The sequence below is a fragment of the Dendrobates tinctorius genome, unplaced genomic scaffold (assembly GCF_039654945.1).
Source record: "Dendrobates tinctorius isolate UK_male_01 unplaced genomic scaffold, ASM3965494v1 ptg000056l, whole genome shotgun sequence".
Classification (NCBI taxonomy): Eukaryota; Metazoa; Chordata; class Amphibia; order Anura; family Dendrobatidae; genus Dendrobates; species Dendrobates tinctorius.
Genome location: NW_027361724.1, coordinates 20,442,678 through 20,462,910, shown reverse-complemented (window position 1 = coordinate 20,462,910; position 20,233 = coordinate 20,442,678). Strand labels below are relative to the sequence as shown.

At 44.5% G+C, this 20,233-nt stretch overlaps 1 long non-coding RNA gene across 1 annotated transcript in view; it reads right to left on the bottom strand.

The window, feature by feature from the left end:
• Positions 1-20,233, bottom strand: part of LOC141091832 (uncharacterized) — a 75,758-nt gene that overhangs the window by 3,004 nt on the left and 52,521 nt on the right. The window contains exon 2 of the long non-coding RNA XR_012232598.1: positions 7,729-7,853. This is a non-coding gene — a long non-coding RNA (uncharacterized lncRNA). The remainder of the gene's footprint in view (positions 1-7,728; positions 7,854-20,233) is intronic.

Sequence of the window (20,233 nt, the reverse complement as noted above, 5' to 3'; positions counted from 1 at the left end):
CTCCCGAAAGTCCAGACCCTCAGAAAGACCATAGCTTCCCCAACGCAGTGCCGTCACAGACTCTGCACATACATGGTCTCATTCTGTGCTCTTCAGGAATCCAATCCCCATGTGACACCATCCAACACAGCGACCATGCAGGTAGGTAGCCTCTCCGTGCGCTATTCAGGACGTCCGTGCACTCATGGGACCGTCCAACACACAGGCCTTCAGGTCCATGGCCTCACCATGTGCTCTTCAGGAATCCGGTCCACACACACCCAGGACCTTCCAACACAGAGACCTTCAGGACCTTGCACAGGGACCATGTGACCAAACCAATGACACATTATGTAGCTGAAACCACCCCCATAGGTGGGAGGTGTGTGCTTAGCCAGTCCCACTCAGCTCTCCGGCCAACCCTGTAAGCCTCCCTTTACAAACATACACAAACAAAGCTCATAGGACTACAGGTCCCAGAGCATCATTACTGGCTTACAGCGCAGAGGACCCCCCTCCTCTGCGATATATACCGGCCATTTACCACAATGCCGGTCACTGTCTAACCATCACAGTTACGCCTCCATGCGTATCCTGAGGAGCACATACAGCGCCCCCTAGCTGTAGCAGAGGCCACTGTTTCAGAGCCCTTAAATAATAATAAATAACATTTTCCACATGTGTACTTTACATCAGCACAATTTTGGAAAAATTTTTTTTTTCTGTTAGGAAGTTATAAGGGTTAAAAGTTGACCAGTGATTTCTCATTTTTACAACAAAATTTCCAAAACCATTTTTTAGGGACCACATCACATTTAAAGTCACTTTGAGGGGTGTACATAACAGAAAACCCCAAAAGTGACACGATTCTAAAAACTGCACCCCCCAAGGTGCTCAAATCCACATTCAAGAAGCTTATTAACCCTTTACGTGCTTCACAGTAACTGAAGCAATGTGGAAGGAAAAAATTAACATTTAACTTTTTTTACAAACATTTTACTTCAGAACCAATTTTTTTTATATTCACAAGTGTAAAAAGAGAAAACGAACCACAAAATTTGTTGTGCAATTTCTGCTGAATACGCTGATACCCCATATGTGGGGGTAAACCACGGTTTGGGTGCACGGCAGAGCTCGGAAGGGAAGGAGCGCCGTATGACTTTTTCAATGCAGAATTGGCTGGAATTGTGATCGGATGCCATGTCGCTTTTGAAAAGCCCCTGATGTACCTAAACAGTGGAAACCCCACACAAGTGACACCATTTTGGAAACTAGACCCCTTAAGGAACATATCTAGATGTATGGTGAGCACTTTGAACCCCCAAGTGCTTCACAGAAGTCTATAACGCAGAGCCGTGAAAATAAAAAAATCATTTTTTTCCTCAAAAATGATTTTTTTTACCCCGCAATTTTATAATTCCACAAGGGTAACAGGAGAAATTGGTCTCCAAAAATTGCTGTCCAGTTTGTCCTGAGTACATTGGTACCTGATATGTAGGGGGAAACCACTGCTTAGGCACACTTCGGGGCTCGGAAGGGAAGGAGCGCCATTTTGGAATGGGAAAATGAAAATAAATATATTTTCTTTATTTCATTATTTTTCCCTAACTAAGGGGGTGATAAAGGGGGGGTGGTTATTGACTATTTTTTATTTTGATCGCTGTGACAGGGTCTAAATGAATCAATAGGTAAAATCTTCCAATTGTTCACGGGTGCCGGCCAGTAGATCTCGGCGGGCGCACTGCGCATGTGCCCACCGGAAAAAGATGGCGCGTCCACCGGCGGAAGCAGGTGGGCCCTGGAGCATCGGGAGGAAATCGGGAACCCTATTTCTTTCTCCTCTGATGCGCGATCACATCAGAGGAGAGAGAAATTAAATGGCACATCGGACTTTTTTTTTGCGGTCCCCGTTATACGGTTAATAACGGCGATCGCAACCCTGGGGTCAGTAAAAACCGACCCGAATCATGTTTTCTGGGGACTCGGCTACCACCGGCAGCCGAGACCCTGGACAAAATCTGACTTTGGAGACGCTATATACTTTTTCCTCAGCGCAGGGAATTCACAACGCCGTGGTAAACCCCTTTCTGACATCAAACGTACTATCCCATCCATGGTACCTGGGCCCTGGATTATAATCACAGCTGACACCCGTCACTATGTGTCAGGGGCAGTCAGGGACCGCCCCCGGCACGTTAACCCCTGGCACACTGCGTTCAAACATGAAAAAAAAGTGTAAAAATAATTTATAAAAAATCGCTAAATAAATTACAAAAAATAAATTCCCTAACAAATTCATTTTTTTTAAATAAAAAAAAAAATATTAAACTACACTTATTTAGTATCGCCGCATTCGTAATGACCCGCCCTATAAAACTGTCTCACTAGTTAACCTCTTTAGTGAACCCCTTAAAAAATAAAAATATAAAACAAAACAAAAAACAATGCTTTATCATCATACTGCCGAACAAAAAGTGCAATAACTCGCGATCAGAAAGACGGATGTAAATAACCATGGAACCGCTGAAAACGTCATCTTGTCCCACAAGCCACCACACAGCGTCGTCAGCGAAAAAATAAAAAAGTTATAGCTCGCAGAATAAAGTGATGCAGAAATAATTATTTTTTATATAAAATTGTTTTCATTGCATAAAAGTGCCAAAACCTAAAAAAGACATAAAGGAGGTATCGCTGTAATCGTACAGACACGAAGAATAAAACCCCTTTACCAATTTTACCGCACATGAAATGGTGTAAACGCACCACCCAAAAGAAATTCATGAAATGAATGACCTACTAACCGCCAAGAGCCAGCAACACTACTCTGTCTTCCTTCTCCTGGACCTGTCTTCTGCCTTCGACACCGTAGACCATTCTCTCCTGCTACAGATTCTCTCATCTCTTGGCGTCACAGACTTGGCCCTATCCTGGATCTCATCATACCTAACAGACCGAACATTTAATGTCTCCCTCTCACACACCACCTCCTCACCTCGCCGCCTGTCTGTTGGTGTTCCTCAAGGCTCTGTCCTAGGACCCCTTCTGTTCTCCATCTACTCCTTTGGCTTGGGACAGCTCATAGAATCCCACGGTTTGCAGTATCACCTCTATGCCGATGACACGCAGATCTACCTATCTGGACCCAACCTCACCTCCTTACTGACTGAAATCCCACAATGTCTGTCTGCTATCTCAGTCTTCTTCTCTTCTCGCTTTCTCAAACTGAACATGGACAAAACAGAATTCATCATCTTTCCCCCATCTCAATCTACCCCTCCACCAGACCTATCCATCAATGTCAATGGCTGCTCTATTTCCCCAGTCCCGCATGCTCGGTGCCTCGGGGTGATCCTCGACTCTGCACTCTCTTTCAAACCACATATCCAAGCCCTCGCCTCCTCCTGCCGCCTCAAACTCAAAAATATTTCCCGGATCCGCTCATTCCTCAACCACGAAACCACAAAAACACTAGTGCATGCTCTTATCATCTCCTGCCTCGACTACTGCAACCTCCTACTCTCTGTCCTCCCCTCTAGCACTCTGACTCCGCTCCAGTCCATCCTGCACTCTGCTGACCGACTAATCCACCTGTCTCCCTGCTATTCTCCAGCCCCTCCCCTATGCCAGGCCCTTCACTGGCTTCCTATTGCCCAGAGGCTCCAATTCAAAACCCTAACCATGACAAACAAAGCCATCCACAACCTGTCTCCTCCATACATCTGTGACATGGTCTCTAGGTACCTACCCGCACGCAACCTTCGATCATCTCAAGATCTCCTTCTCTACTCCCCCCTTATCTCCTCTTCCCACAACCGCATACAAGACTTCTCCCGTGTTTCCCCCATACTCTGGAATTCTCTGCCGCAACACATCAGACTCTCACCATCAGCGGAAACCTTCAAGAAGAACCTGAAGACCCACCTGTTCCGACAAGCCTACAGCATGCAATAATCCTCGGTCTACTGAACCACCGCACAACCAGCTCTACCCTCTCCTACTGTATCCTCACCCATCCCTGTAGACTGTGAGCCCTCGCGGGCAGGGTCCCCTCTCCTTATGTACTTGTGTGTGCCTTGTCTTACACATGTTTATTATACTTGTCTATATTTCCCCTTTTCACATGTAATGGAATAAATGGCGCTATATAAATGCATAATAATAATAATAATAATAAATGCTGGTTTTTGTTCATTCTGCGTCCCAAAAATCGGAATAAAAAGCAATCAAAAAATGTCACGTGCCAAAAATGATACCAACAAAAACATCAATTCGTACCGCAAAAAATAAGACCTCACATGACTCGGTGGGTCAAAATATAGAAAAATTATAGCTTTCAAACTGTGGTGATGCAAAAACTATTTTTACAATAAAAAGCGTCTTTTAGCGTATGACAGCTGCCAAACATAAAAACGCGCTATAAATAGTAAATCAAACCCCCCTTTATCACCCCCTTAGTTAGTGAAAAATAATAAAATTAAAAAAAAGTATTTATTTCCGCTAGGGTTAGAGTTAGGGCTAGGGTTGGGGCTAGGGTTAGGGCTAGGGTTAAGACTGAGATTAGTGTTAGGGGTGTGTTGGGGTTAGGGTTGAAGTTAGAATTGGGAGGTTTCCACTGTTTAGGCACATCAGGTGCTCTCCAAATGCAACATGGCGTCTGATCTCAATTCCAGCCAATTCTGCATTGAAAAAGTCAAACGGTGCTCCTTCCCTTCCAATCTCTGCCATGCGCCCAAACAGTGGTTTACCCCCACATATGGGGTATCAGCCTACTCAGGACAAATTGCAGAACAACTTTTGGGGTCCAATTTATCCTGTTACCCTTGGGAAAATAAAAAATTTGTGGAAAAAAAATATGATTTTTTTATTTTTATGGGTCTACATTATAAACTTCTGTGAAGCACTTAGAGGTTCAGAGTGCTCACCACACATCTAGATAAGTTCCTTGGGGGGTCTAGTTTACAAAATGGGGTCAGTTGTGGGGGTTTTCCACAGTTTAGGCACATCAGCGGTTCTCCAAAGGCTACATGACACTCGCACACCATTCCATCAAAGTCTGCATTCCAAAACGTCACTACTTCCCTTCCGAGCCCTGACGTGTGCCCATACAGTAGTTTTCTCCCACATATGGGGGATCAGCCTACTCAAGACAAATTGGACAACTTTTGGGGTCCAATTTCTCCTGTTACCCTTGGGAAAATAAAAAAATTGGTGACTAAAAGATCATGTTTGTGGAAAAAATATGATTTTTTTAATTTTCATGCCCGGGCGTTATAAACTTCTGTGAAGCCCTTGGGGGTTCAAAGTTCTCACCACACATCTAGATAAGTTCCTTGGGGGGTCTAGTTTACAAAATGGTGTCATTTGTGGTAGTTTCCACTGTTTTGGCACATCAGGGGCTTTCCAAACGCGACATGGCGTCCGATCTCAATTCTAGCCAAAAAAGTCAAATGGCACTGCTTCCCTTCCAAGCTCTGCAATGCGCCTAAATAGTCATTTACCCCCACGTATGGGGTATCAGCGTACTCAGGACAACTTGCACAATAACTTTTGGGGTCCTGTTACCCTTGGGAAAATAAAAATTGGGGGTGAAAAGATCATTTTTGAGGAAAAAATATGATTTTTTAATTTTACCGCTGTACGTTATAAACTTCTGTGAAGCCCTTGGGGGTTCAAAGTTCTCACCACATATCTACATAAGTTCCTTGGGGGGTCTAGTTTCCAAAATGGGGTCACTTGTGGGGGGGTTTCCACTGTTTAGGCACATCAGGGGATTTCCAAACGTGACATGGCGTCCGATCTGAATGCCAGCCAATTTTGCAGTGAAAAAGTCAAACGGCACTCCTTCCCTTCTGAGCTCTGCCATGCGCGGAAACAGTGGTTCCCCACGACATATCAGGTATCGGCGTACTCAGGGCAAATTGCATAATAAACCTTTGAAGTACAATTCCTCCTGTTACCCTTGGTAAAATAAAAAAAATTGGACCTGAAGTAATTTTTTTGTGAAAAAAAATTAAATGTTCATTTTTTTAAACATTCAAAAAATTCCTGTGAAGCACCTGAAGGGTTAATAAACTTCTTGAAAGTGGTTTTGAGCACTTTAAGGGGTGCAGTTTTTAGAATGGTGTCACTTTTGGGTATTTTCTATCATATAGACCCCTCAAAGTGACTTCAAATGTGATGTGGTCCCTAAAAATAAAATGGTGTTGTAAAAATGAGAAATCGCTGGTCAACTTTTAACCCTCATAACTTCCTAGCAAAAAAAAAATTTTGGTTTCCAAATTGTGCTGATGTAAAGTAAACATGTGGGAAATGTTATTTATTAAGTTTTTTTGTGTGCCATATCTCTGTGATTTAAGGGCCTAAAAATTAAAAGCTGGAAAATTGAGACATTTTCAAAATTTTCGCCAAATTTCTGTTTTTTTCACAAATAAATACAAGATATATCAATGAAATTTTACCACTAACATGAAGTGCAATATGTCACGAGAAAACATTGTCAGAATCACCAGGATCCATGGAAGCGTTCCAGAGTTATGACCTCATAAAGGGACAGTGGTCAGAATTGTAAAAATTGGCCCGGTCATGAACATGCAAACTACCCTTGGGGGTAAAGGCGTTAAAGTACCCTTAACGACCGCTGTTAAAAGGTGTATCGGCGGTCGTTAAGGGGTTAAATAACAACTGTTGCTCCTGCTGATGAGATCAAGGAATGTTGTGGTTTCTGGCTCCACCCCCTTGTATTATGACATCACACACATTGTGTAAGAGCCAACATTCCATTTGACAGTTGCAGACGGTGGAGAGACAGGTAAGTCGGTTCCATGTTTTCTCTTGTTCTGTCCTTCATTCTCTTCTATCATCTATTTCTCATTTATTTTTCATTCATTAAGGAGTCTTTATTCTATATGATACAAGCAGGTCCAAAACAAATAGTGAACCCCTCAGATTAGGAGATGTCCAAGTTTTACAGCATTTCTTCCAATAGTAAGGGGATATATAGGATGTGACAGGATTTATCTCCAAGTACAGAAATGACAATGACTTCCCGATTATCCATCACATTTTATTGGTTTCTGACTTTCTTGCTCATCAGGTCCATAGAATACTTGTAACTGAGAGAATTCCCTCAGCCATAACTGGAACATGACGACTTCTTGATTTTTAGGCCATGAATTATTATGAAATCATCCAAATCTGGGAGATTAAAGTTATATCCTGTAAAAGGAACACATGTAACCTGGAGACAATTATGGAATTGTTGGATGTTATTGAGACATTATAGTAATATGTAGTCTAAATCAAAAATATAAATCCAACCAATATTGGGAAATTCTCGTACAACACCGATGTATATACATATTAGCTCCATAGGTAGTGAAACTATTCAAGAATTCCCCCACAATAGTAGGATTCATATTGTTTGATGTCTAGCATACTGAGCAATGCACTTCAATGGAAGCCAGCAGTAACAGCCAACACTTGTAAGGTCATGGAATGTGGTGGTTGTTGGCTCGGCCCACATTAGTTGTTGCTTGTTATGTCTTAGAGCAGGGGGCCTCAAACTTTTAAACAGGGGGCCAGTTCACGGTCCCGCGGACCATTGGAGGGCTGGAATATAGTTTAGAAAAAAAGACTATGAACAAATTTCTATGAACACTGCACATATCTTATTTTAAAGTAAAAGACAAAGACAGGAACAAATACAATATTTAAAATGAAGAACAAGTAAAGTTAAATCAACAAACTTACCGGTATTTCAATGGGAACTATGGGCCTGCTTTTGTCTAATGAGATGGTCAATTTCCGGTTCTATATTTGTCACTGCTAGTCGTAACAAGTGAAGCAATTGTTCTCTTTCTTGATATCAATGTTTCCTAGGGATTAGCAAAATATCAATATATATACAGCGCGACAAAAACAATATACCAGAAATAAAATTGCCCACACAGAGAAATACAGACTGCACTACCCATCAATGCAGTCTGATCACTGCCCATTAATGCAGCCTTGCCAGTCCATATCATTTTAGTCTCACCAGTGCCCATATTGGTGGAACTCTGCTTTTACCTCAGGCTCAGACTGGCGTGGTGTGAGAGTCCCCAATAGCCAGGTAAATGTCCCCAATAGGCAGGTAAATGTCCCCAATAGGCAGCATAGTCTCCAATAGGACCACAATTGTCCAAATATCAAGAAAATGGCACTTCCAAACACATTAATCAATCAAGAGGACAGCTGTTAAAGCAATCACTAAACAAGAAGAGAACCGTGTACTATTTAAAATAATTTATTTTATTCTGAAACATAATAAAATCCATAAAAATGCTACTTATACACAATCACTGTCAACATACCCCAATGGGGGACACCAACCACAAAAAAGGTCAAAATAACATATAGGAGACCTAAATATGTTGCTTGCATATGATATATCCATGTGGACAAAGAAATCACAACTAGGGAGTACATAAGCGGTATGCAAAAAAATGGTTTAAAATTCCAATAAATTATTGCCTAGGGCATTTCTATTTTAAACCATAAATGCCTTTATCAAATAGTCCCCAAGAAAATCTCCATGTGATTCCCACATTGTGACATCCAGCAAATAGTTTAAGATAAAATTATCCAGTCCACAATAGAAAACATATATGGTATATCCGCAGGTTACTTACTGGACTGAGAAGAGTAAAGTGTGCGACCGTGGTGGTTGTGAGCCTCTGCGCCCAGATGCGCTTTTCGCCCGCTTGCTTCTTGCGCCCCCGAGATTTTCTGGGAGACTATTTGATATATGCATATATGGTTTATAATAGAAATGCCCTAGGCAATAAGAGGGGACGGGGAGAATAGGAAGGATGACACTACAGTTACAGAGGTGACCGTCTGATAGCCTAGCTCGACTACCCATCTCTCCTGAAGACCCTTTCAGCTTTTTGAGACTTGAGTGGAGGACATCATCTCTGAAAATAGGGTCCCACAGCTGCACCCCAACAGTTTGAGCAGCACTCTTACATGAGTAAATATCCTAAGAGCAAAGGGAGATGCGTAGCCACTTGCTTTGTCACTGAGGATGATTTCTGTCATAGCTATGGATGGGATTTCTTTATCCCATCCTCTCATGGTTAATTTTTTGGCCTCCTTTTGGTTTGGGGAGGGCTATATTTACCCGCTCCTGTCTGAGTTCCCTGGTGTGCTTGCATTCTCTTTTGTCTGATTGTCTCTCAGTGTATGACCCGATCTTTTTTCTTGTTCTGAGCCTTGTAAATCTGTGCTTACTGTCTATTCTGGCTCTGACCTTTGGCTTGCTTCGCACCAGTCTGCCCCATTTGTACTACTCAGCTATCTCCGGTTTTTCTGACATTTGGCTACGTCCTGACCTCTGTCTGTTTAAGCCTTTGGCACCTCACCGACCTCCTGGCTTGATTTCGGTGCGATCCTTCTACTTTCTGACATCGCCGGTCACGACTGCTACTTGGCGTCTGACTCTGCCTCCAGCCACTCCCCGGTAGTCACTTGCTTCAGGTCCTGCTCTGCTGCAGGTAAGCTCACCGCAGCTCTCCTCTCAAACTCTCTGAGCTTTCAGGATTCTTGCACAGATTCCTGCTGTAAGTCTGCAGCAGGGATCTTGATAGATTTCATTCTCCGGGGATTACCCCAGAGTGGTTGTTGTGGTGGGATGCAGGTCTGGACAGCTGTCGCCATCCTGTTAGATAGATAAAAATTAATATATGTGCGTTTATGCTTTAAAGGGAATCTGTCACCCTCGAGACATATATGACCTATTAATATGGGCATACAGGTAATAGAAATGTTAAGCTAGTCCTAACTGTATGCCTCATGTTAATGGTGCTGTTGTGGAGAAATTTTATATTCTGGCTTTATGCTAATGATCAGTCCAATAACTCATGATAATGCACAATTTCATCTACTGTGGAGGTGGAAATGGGTCCCCTTATTTCCTGGCCTGTGTGCAGTTACACCAATATGATTTCCGCCCCTGTCCACGCCTGAATGGAACCATAGGAAGGATGACACCACAGCTACAGAGGTGACCGTCTGATAGCCTAGCTCGACTACCCATCTCTCCTGAAGACCCTTTCAGCTTTTTGAGACTTGGGTGGAGGACATCATCTCTGAAAATAGGGTCCGACAGCTGCACCCCAACAGTTTGAGCAGCACTCTTACATGAGTAAATATCCTAAGAGCAAAGGGAGATGCGTAACCACTTGCTTTGTCACTGAGGATGATTTCTGTCATAGCTATGGACGGGATTTCTTTATCCCATCCTCTCATGGTTAATTTTTTGGCCTCGTTTTGGTTTGGGGAGGGCTATATTTACCAACTCTTGTCTGAGTTCCCTGTCAGTGATACATTCATTCTTGGCTGTGTGTCTGACCACCTGGTTTGCTTGCATACTCTTTTGTCTGATTGTCTCTCAGTGTATGACCCGGTCTTTTTCTTGTTCTGTGCCTTGCCTTGTAAATCTGTGCTTACTGTCTATTCTGGCTCTGACCTTTGGCTTGCTTCCTCTGACTTCCCACCAGTCTGCCCCATTTGTACTATTCAGCTATCTCCGTTTTTTCTGACATTTGGCTACGTCCTGACCACTCTCTGTGTTTAACCCTTTGGCACCTCACCGACCTCCTGGCTTGACTTCGGCACGATCTAACTAGTTTCCGGCATCACAGGTCACCGTCGCTAATGGGCGTCTGACTCTGCCTGCGACCACTCCCCAGTAGTGACTTGCTTCAGGTACTGCTCTGCTGCAGGTAAGCTCACCGCAGCTCTCCTCTCACACTCTCTGAGCTTTCAGTATTCTTGCACAGATTCCTGCTGTAAGTCTGCAGCAGGGATCTTGATAGATTTCATTCTCCGGGGAATACTCTAGAGTGGTTGTGGGTCGCCCTCCCAGGGCTGTGGGGTACTCGGTACCGGGCCCGTGTCAGGGGAATGTGTCACAGCAGTGGTGACCCGGTCCGTGGCCCTGGGCGCCCAATATCAATGGCGGTGGTGTTAATGGTGTTAGAGTTTATTGGTATAGTTCGTGCCGCCACCAGTGGTATTTGTCAAGTGAGATGTTAGCCAGCGCTGCGTACAGATCCTCTGGGACTGATGGTGTGGTGCAGCAGAGATGGTATAGCTCCCCACAGGTGGAGCTGTAGTCCCAGGGCAGTGTAGGTGCAATGGATGAGGAGAGGTGCAGGATGGTGTGGATGTTGTTACCCAGGTATAGTGATGCGGGAATAACTGGAGGACACCAGAGTATGGGGTTCCAAAGCTTTACTCACTGTTTGCAGTTCACACAACTGCCTGCCTCCGTACTGTGTTCTCCAGGTCCGGGCTCCAGCCAACCTCCAGGCAGGACAGGACTCTCCCTTCCACACTCCGCCAAAATGTACCTTCACTGAACGACTCCTCAAATGCGCCTTTAGGTGCGAAGCACTCCAGTACTTAGTTACCCTGGAATGCCTCTCTCTAGATGTTCCTAGTCTCTACTTGTATGACAGACAGCTGTAGCCTGCTTCGGGGACTCCTCTTCTGAGACCTGGCTCTCTATCCGTTTCGCTGTTGTGTCCCAAGTCTATGGTGGGAGTAAGGCGTTAGGGGCTCACTACTCCTCCGGTGTCTGTTGCCGGATATAAAGATCCAATCAACCTCGGGGACTGGGCCCCGGCCTTTGCGCTTAGAACCTATAGGCAGGGTTCCTCTCCAACCCACTCCTCCTCTCTGTTCTCCTTCTCCTTCGTTCCGACCTGTTCTATCTCTCTCTTATGGAATCTGTAGTCTTCAGTCTACGTCTCTTTCTCCTTCTCTTCCTTTCCTGAGAAGCTCGTTCCACTAAGACCAGTCCTCAGCCTCTCCTGACTGACTGCCTTCCTCCGCCATGAGCTCCTCTTAGGCTGACCCGCCGTCAGCCTGCTCTCTTCTCTGGGTCTCTCCCCAGACTGACCCCTTCTGGGTCTCTCCCAGACTGAACCCCTTCTGGGTCTCTCCCAGACTGCTCTGAAATCCTACACTTTCCCTCTCTTTTACATCATCTAACTCCACCCGCCTCCCAGCACATCTCATTTTACGAAGCAGGGTTCCACGAGGGGTGCTCTGCTAACCCCCAGCCTGAAGCTGTTAGGTGGCCCCACTGAACTATCCTGTGTGTGGAATGCAGGTGTGGAGCATGGTCAGGAGTTCCCACCTTACCTGGATGGTGGGGCACTACACCTTAGGAGAAGGTGCAGTACCTCTGTGGCGACTGAAGCCTCAGGGGCGCCACAGTTGTTGTGGTGGGATGCACGTCTGGACAGCTGTCGTCATCCTATTAGATAGATAAAAATTAATATATGTGCGTTTATGCTTTAAAGGGAATCTGTCACCCTCGAGACGTATATGACCTATTAATATGGGCATACAGGTAATAGAAATGTTAAGCTAGTCCTAACTGTGTGCCTCTTGTTAATGAAGCTGTTGTGGAGAAATTTTATATTCTGTCTTTACGCTAATGATCAGCCCAATAACTCATGATAATGCACAATTTCATCTACTGTGGAGGTGGAAGTGGGTCCCCTTATTTCTTGGCCTGTGTGCAGTTGCACCAATAACATTTCTGCCCCTGTCCACCCCTGAATGGAGCCATAGGAAGGATGACAATACAGCTACAGAGGTGACCGTCTGATAGCCTAGCTCGACTACCTATCACGCTTACCCTTAGTCGCCGGGGGGTAGCGTGACCGGTCAGCTGTCGGTGCAGAAACCCTGACCACGGGGCTGTCAGAGGGGCCCGTACAGGAGCGCAGGTTGGAAGGTCGCAGGACCTGTGGAATGAGCGGAGCATTTGCAGAAGCGCTCGGAGGCTGCAGGACCTAGCACCACGTGACCAAGCGATGTCAGAGAGGGCAGAGCTTATCGCAGAGACCCTTCGGTGAAGGGCAGGGGACTCAGAGAGCCAGGGGCTTACACAGTAGCGATGGTCAGGCAATCCAGAAGTCATACACAGGAGAAGCAAGGCAGTACAGAATCAGGCAGAACAAGAAAGGTCAGGGAAGCAGAAGGTCAGGCACGGGTCGGGCTGCACGGTACAAAATTAGAGAGTCAGAGAATAGTCTAGGGAAGCCAATGGTCAGAATACGGGTCGAGCAGGACGGTACCAAATCAGAAAGCCAAGAGACGTAAACCAAAATCCAGACCAGGTAATACACACCACAAGTACGGAAACAGGCGAGAGGCACTTAGCAAAGGCAGGGTCGGACACACTCAAGTTAGAAGTATAAACGACAGGGAAGGGTGTTCACCTGAAGCCATAAATACCCTCCCTGAGGCTAAAGAGAGGCTCTCACCTTTAACTCTTCACTTGTCAGACCAGAATTCCAGATAAACCATGACACTACCCATCTCTCCTGAAGACCCTTTCAGCTTTTTGAAATTTGGGTGGAGGACATCATCTCTGAAAATAGGGTCCCACAGCTGCACCCCAACAGTTTGAGCAGCCCTCTTAGATGAGTAAATATCCTAAGAGCAAAGGGAGATGCGTAGCCACTTGCTTTGTCACTGAGGATGATTTCTGTCATAGCTATGGACAGGATTCCTTTATCCTGTCCACTCAGGTTTAATTTTATGGCCTCCTTTTGGTTTGGGTAGGGCTATATTAACCCGCACCTGTCTGAGTTCCCTGTCAGTGATACATTCATTCTTGGCTTTGTGTCTAACCCTCTGATATGCTTGCATACTCTTTTGTCTGATTGTCTCTCAGTGTATGACCCCATCTGTTTTCTCATTCTGTGCCTTGCCTTGTGACTCTGTGCTTACTGTCTATTCTTGCTCTGACCTTTTGCTTGCTTCCTCTGACTTCCCACCAGTCTGCCCCATTTATACTGTACAGCTATCTCTGGTTTTCTGACATTTGGCTACATCCTGACCACTCTCTATGTTTAACCTTTTGGCACCTCACCGACCTCTTGGTTTGACTTGGGCATGATCTAAGTACTTTCCGGCATAGCCGGTCACCGCCTCTACTTGGCGTCTGACTCTGCCTCCGGCCACTCCCCGGTAGTCATTTGCTTCAAGTCCTGCACAGCTGCAGGTATGCTCACCGCAGCTCTCCTCTCACATTCTCTGAGCTTTCAGTATTCTTGCACAGATTCCTGCTGTAAGTCTGCAGCAGGGATCTTGATAGATTTCATTCTCCGGGGATTACTCCAGAGTGGTTGTTGTGGTGGGATGCAGGTCTGGACAGCTGTCATCATCCTGTTAGATAGATCAGAATTAATATATGTGTGTTTATGCTTTAAAGGGAATCTGTTACTCCCGAGACGTATATGACCTTAATAACATGGGCATACAGGTAATAGAAATGTTAAGCTAGTTCTAACTGTATGCCTTATGTTAATGGTGCTGTTGTGGAGAAATGTTATATTCTGTCTTTACGCTAATGATCAGCCCAATAACTCATCATAACGCACAATTTCATCTACTGTGGAGGTGGAAATGGGTCCCCTTATTTCTTGGCCTGTGTGCAGTTGCACCAATATCATTTCCGCCCCTGTCCACCCCTGAATGGAACCATAGGAAGGATGACACTACAGCTACAGAGGTGACCGTCTGATAGCCTAGCTCGACTACCCATCTCTCCTGAAGACCCTTTCAGCTTTCTGAGACTTGGGTGGAGGACATCATCTCTGAAAATAGGGTCCCACAGCTGCACCCCAACAGTTTGAGCAGCACTCTTACATGAGTAAATATCCTAAGAGCAAAGGGAGATGCGTAGCCACTTGCTTTGTCACTGAGGATGATTTCTGTCATAGCTATGGATGGGATTTCTTTATCCCATCCTCTCATGGTTAATTTTTTGGCCTCCTTTTGGTTTGGGGAGGGCTATATTTACCCGCTCTTGTCTGAGTTCCCTGTCAGTGATACATTAATTCATGGCTGTGTGTCTGACCCCTGGTGTGTTTGCATACTCTTTTGTCTGATTGTCTCTCAGTGTATGACCCGGTCTTTTTTCTCGTTCTGTGCCTTGCCTTGTGATTCTGTGCTTACTGTCTATTCTGGCTCTGACCTTTGGCTTGCTTCCTCTGACTTCCCACCAGTCTGCCCCATTTGTACTGTACAGCTATCTCCAGTTTTCTGACATTTAGCTACATCCTGACCACTCTCTGTGTTTAACCCTTTGGCACCTCACCGACCTCCTGGCTTGACTTCGGTACGTTCAAACTACTTTCTGGCATCGCCGGTCACCGCCGCTACTCGGCGTCTGACTCTGCATCTGGCTACTTCCTGGTAGTCACTTGCTTCAGGTCCTGCTCTGCTGCAGGTAAGCTCACCACAGCTCTCCTCTCACACTCTCTGAGCTTTCAGTATTCTTGCACAGATTCCTGCTGTAAGTCTGCAGCAGGGATCTTGATAGATTTCATTCTCCGGGGATTACTCCAGAGTGGTTGTTGTGGTGTGATGCAGGTCTGGACAGCTGTTGTCATCCTATTAGATAGATAAGAATTAATATATGTGTGTTTATGCTTTAAAGAGAATCTGTCACCCCCGAGACGTATATGACCTATAAATGTGGGCATACAGGTAATAGAAATGTTAAGCTAGTCCTAACTGAATGCTTCATGTTAATGGTGCTGTTGTGGAGAAATGTTATATTCTGTCTTTACACTCATAATCAGCCCAATAACTCATCATAACGCACAATTTCATCTACTGTTGTGGTGGAGATGGGTCCTCTTATCTCTTGACCTGTGTGCAGTTGCACCAATAACATTTCCGCCCCTGTCCACCCCTGAATAGAACCATAGGAAGGATGACACTACAGCTACAGAGATGACCGTCTGATAGACTAGCTCAACTACCCATCTCTCCTGAAGACCCTTTCAGCTTTTTGAGCCTCGGGTGGAGGACATCATCTCTGAAAATAGGGTCCCACAGCTGCACCCCAACAGTTTGAGCAGCCCTCTTAGATGAGTAAATATCCTAAGAGCAAAGGGAGATGCGTAGCCACTTGCTTTGTCACTGAGGATGATTTCTGTCATAGCTATGGACGGGATTTCTTTATCCCGTCCTCTCAGGGTTAATTTTGTGGCCTCCTTTTGGTTTGGGGTGGGCTATACTTACCCGCACCTGTCTGAGATCCCTGTCAGTGATATATTCATTCTTGGCTGTGTGTCTGACCCCCTGGTGAGCTTGCATACTCTTTTGTCTGATTGTCTCTCAGTGTATGACCCGGTCTGTTTTCTCATTCTGTTCCTTGCCTTGTGACTCTGTGCTTACTGTGTATTCTGGCTCTGACCTTTGGCTTGCTTCCTCTGACTTCCCACCAGTCTTCCCCATTTGTACCATACAGCTATCTCCGGTTTTCTGACATTTGGCTATGTCCTGACCACTCTCTGTGTTTAACCCTTTGGGACCTCACCGACCTCCTGGCTTGACTTCGGCATGATCTATCTACTTTCCAGCATCGAATGTCACCGCCGCTCCTCGGCGTCAGACTCCGCCTCCAGCCACTCCCCGGGGTCACTTGCTTCAGGTCCTTCCTGCTCTGCAGCAGGTAAGCTCACCGCAGCTCTCCTCTCACACTACCTGAGCTCTCAGTATTCTTGCACAGATTCCTTGTTAGGAATCTGAGTTCTGCCATACCTATGCAGAAACCCAGGTCCTCACATTTATCTTCAGAGGCTAAGTCCTTTGTGCCAGCTTCTGAGCATGCTCACAGGACGAGCTTCTTTTGGAGTTCGGGAGTCAGGTGCTTAGGTCCTGCTGTGAATCCTATTGGCTCCTATTGGAGTTCTGGAGATTTCCGGCAGGTCTCGTACGCTATAAAAAGCACGCATGGCTGTTCCGCCGTGCGCTAGTATAGTCATACTTGCTGCTGTATGTTTGTTGACTCTGCATCCGGCCACCCCCCAGTGGTCAATTGCTTCAGGTCTTGCTCTGCTGCAGGTAAGCTCACCGCAGCTCTCCTCTCACAATCTCTGAGCTTTCAGTATTCTTGCACAGATTCCTGCTGCAAGTGTGCAGCAGGGATATTGATAGATTTCATTCTCTGGGGATTACTCCAGAATGGTTGCTGTGGTGGGATGCAGGTCTGGACAGCTGTCGTCATCCTATTAGATAAATAAAAATTAATATATGTGTGTTTATGCTTTAAAGGGAATTTGTCACTCCCGAGATGCATATGACCTATTTATATGGGCATACAGGTAATAGAAATGTTAAGCTAGTCCTAACTGTATGACTCATGTTAATGGTCCTGTTGTGGAGAAATGTCATGGAAGTCTGGAAGAAATCATTAACATACAGACAGTATATAACAATTCTCCACAAGATCTTTAATATTAGGCATACAGGTAGGACTATTACTTACTACCTGTGTGCCCATATTAATAGGTCATATATGTCCCAGGGGGTGACAGTTTCCTTTTAATAATGATTTAGTGAATGCGTAGATGAAATGTTAACTATAGGTAGCAAAGAATGGGTGTCTGACAACCCATTATCTACGCAGACTAGCTACATACTTCATGTAGTATAGGTTTTCAACAAGTGTCATTTCACGATATGCAGAAACTTGGCCGCCATCAGGGCATGACTACCCTTACTAGTGTACGGGACCTGGTGAGTAGAACATAAAGGGGGGTTGGACATGGTTCCGTTCCTTGGATCGTGTGCAATACTCTTTGTTGTTTTTTTATTATTTTTCTCTGATCTCACAAAATAACCTTATTTTCATTGTTTTGATTGGCTATATGTGTTGTCTTTTTTGTCTGTTTTGTTTGTTTGTTATCTCTTTTGTTATTGACAGTGTAATTTTTCACCTTATGTAATTGACCAATTGATTTAACTAAATGACTCTTATGAAAAATAGATTTAGTTAGCAAAATATTTAGTGGGAATGTGTTATGAATAGTGTTGAGCATTCCGATACCGCAAGTATCGGGTATCGGCCGATACTTGCTGTATCGGAATTCCGATACCGACTTCCGATATTTTTTCAATATCGGAATTCGGCATCGGAATCGGAAGTTCAAAGTTGATTGACGGCCTGACGTCATCATGATGCGCGGTGTGTGCGCATCATGATGCGCCGTCATTTCGGGCCTTCCGGGGGTCTCTGCCGGCCTGCCGGGGGGCTGTGTGGACTGCCCGGGGTCGGTACCGGCCTGCCGGGGGGCTGTGCCGGCCTGCCGGTGGTCTGTGCACCCTGTGGGGGTCTGTACCGGCCTGCCGGGGGGCTGTGCCGGCCTGCCGGGGGGCTGTGCTGATGTCCGGGGGTCTGTGCAAGCATCGTCCGATGGGACTACAAGTCCCATCTGGCGATGCCTGCTACCATGACAGTGATTGACACATTAGCCAATGATGGGACAGTAGTAGTCCCATCATCCGGCTAATGTGTTAAATGTTAAAAAAAAAAAAAAAATACTACATACATACTACATACATACTACATATATACTACATGCATGCTACATACATACTACATGCTACATACATACTACATATATACTACATGCATGCTACATACATACTACATGCTACATACATACTACATATATACTACATGCATGCTACATACATACTACATGCTACATACATACTACATATATACTACATACATACTACATACATGCTACATACATGCTACATACATACTGCATGCTACATACATACTACATACATACTACATACATACTACATACATACTACATACATACTACATGCATGCTACATACATACTACATACATACATACTACATGCATGCTACATACATACTACATGCATGCTACATGCATGCTACATACATACTACATGCTACATACATACCACATACATACTACATACATACTACATATATACTACATGCATGCTACATACATACCACATACATACTACATACATGCTACATGCTACATACATACTACATACATACTACATACATACTACATGCATGCTACATACATACTACATACATACTACATGCATGCTACATACATACTACATGCATGCTACATACATACTACATATATACTACATGCATGCTACATACATACTACATGCTACATACATACCACATACATACTACATACATGCTACATACATACTACATACATACTATATGCATGCTACATACATACTACATACATACTACATGCATGCTACATACATACTACATGCATGCTACATACATACTACATGCATGCTACATGCATGCTACATACATACTACATACATACCACATACATACTACATACATACTACATACATGCTACATGCTACATACATACTACATATATACTACATGCATGCTACATACATACTACATATATACTACATGCATGCTACATACATACTGCATGCTACATGCATGCTACATACATACTACATGCTACATACATACCACATATATACTACATACATACAATACATACATAGACATACAGTACATATAACATAGAGTAACATACTTACCAATACTTGTCACATTGTTCCCCGAAGCCATTGTCTTTTCCGGAATAAATATTAACATAACAAACCACAAAAATACTCACCCACGATCCGAAGCAGTCCACGAGTGTGTCCCACGACGATCTTGGGTAGAGAACTGCAGCATCAGCTGTTGCTGCCGTTCTCTACGGGCTGCAGGAATCCAATGACGGAAGGTAGGTATCCTTCCGCACTGTATTCCTCCGCCACTTAAAAAAAAAAAAAGTCCCTAGTCTCACTTTATGCCATTGCTGCGTGGGAATTTCCCACACAGCAATGGCATAAAGTGAGACTAGGGACTTTTTTTTTTTAAGTGGCGGAGGAATACAGTGCGGAAGGATACCTACCTTCCGTCATTGGATTCCTGCAGCCCGTAGAGAACGGCAGCAACAGCTGATGCTGCAGTTCTCTACCCAAGATCGTCGTGGGACACACTCGTGGACTGCTTCGGATCGTGGGTGAGTATTTTTGTGGTTTGTTATGTTAATATTTATTCCGGAAAAGACAATGGCTTCGGGGAACAATGTGACAAGTATTGGTAAGTATGTTACTCTATGTTATATGTACTGTATGTGTATGTATGTATTGTATGGATGTATTGTATGTATGTAGTATATATGTGGTATGTATGTAGCATGTAGTATGTATGTAGTATGCATGTAGCATGCAGTATGTATGTAGCATGCATGTAGTATATATGTAGTATGTATGTAGCATGTAGTATGTATGTAGTATGTATGTAGTATGTATGTGGTATGTATGTAGCATGTAGTATGTATGTAGCATGCATGT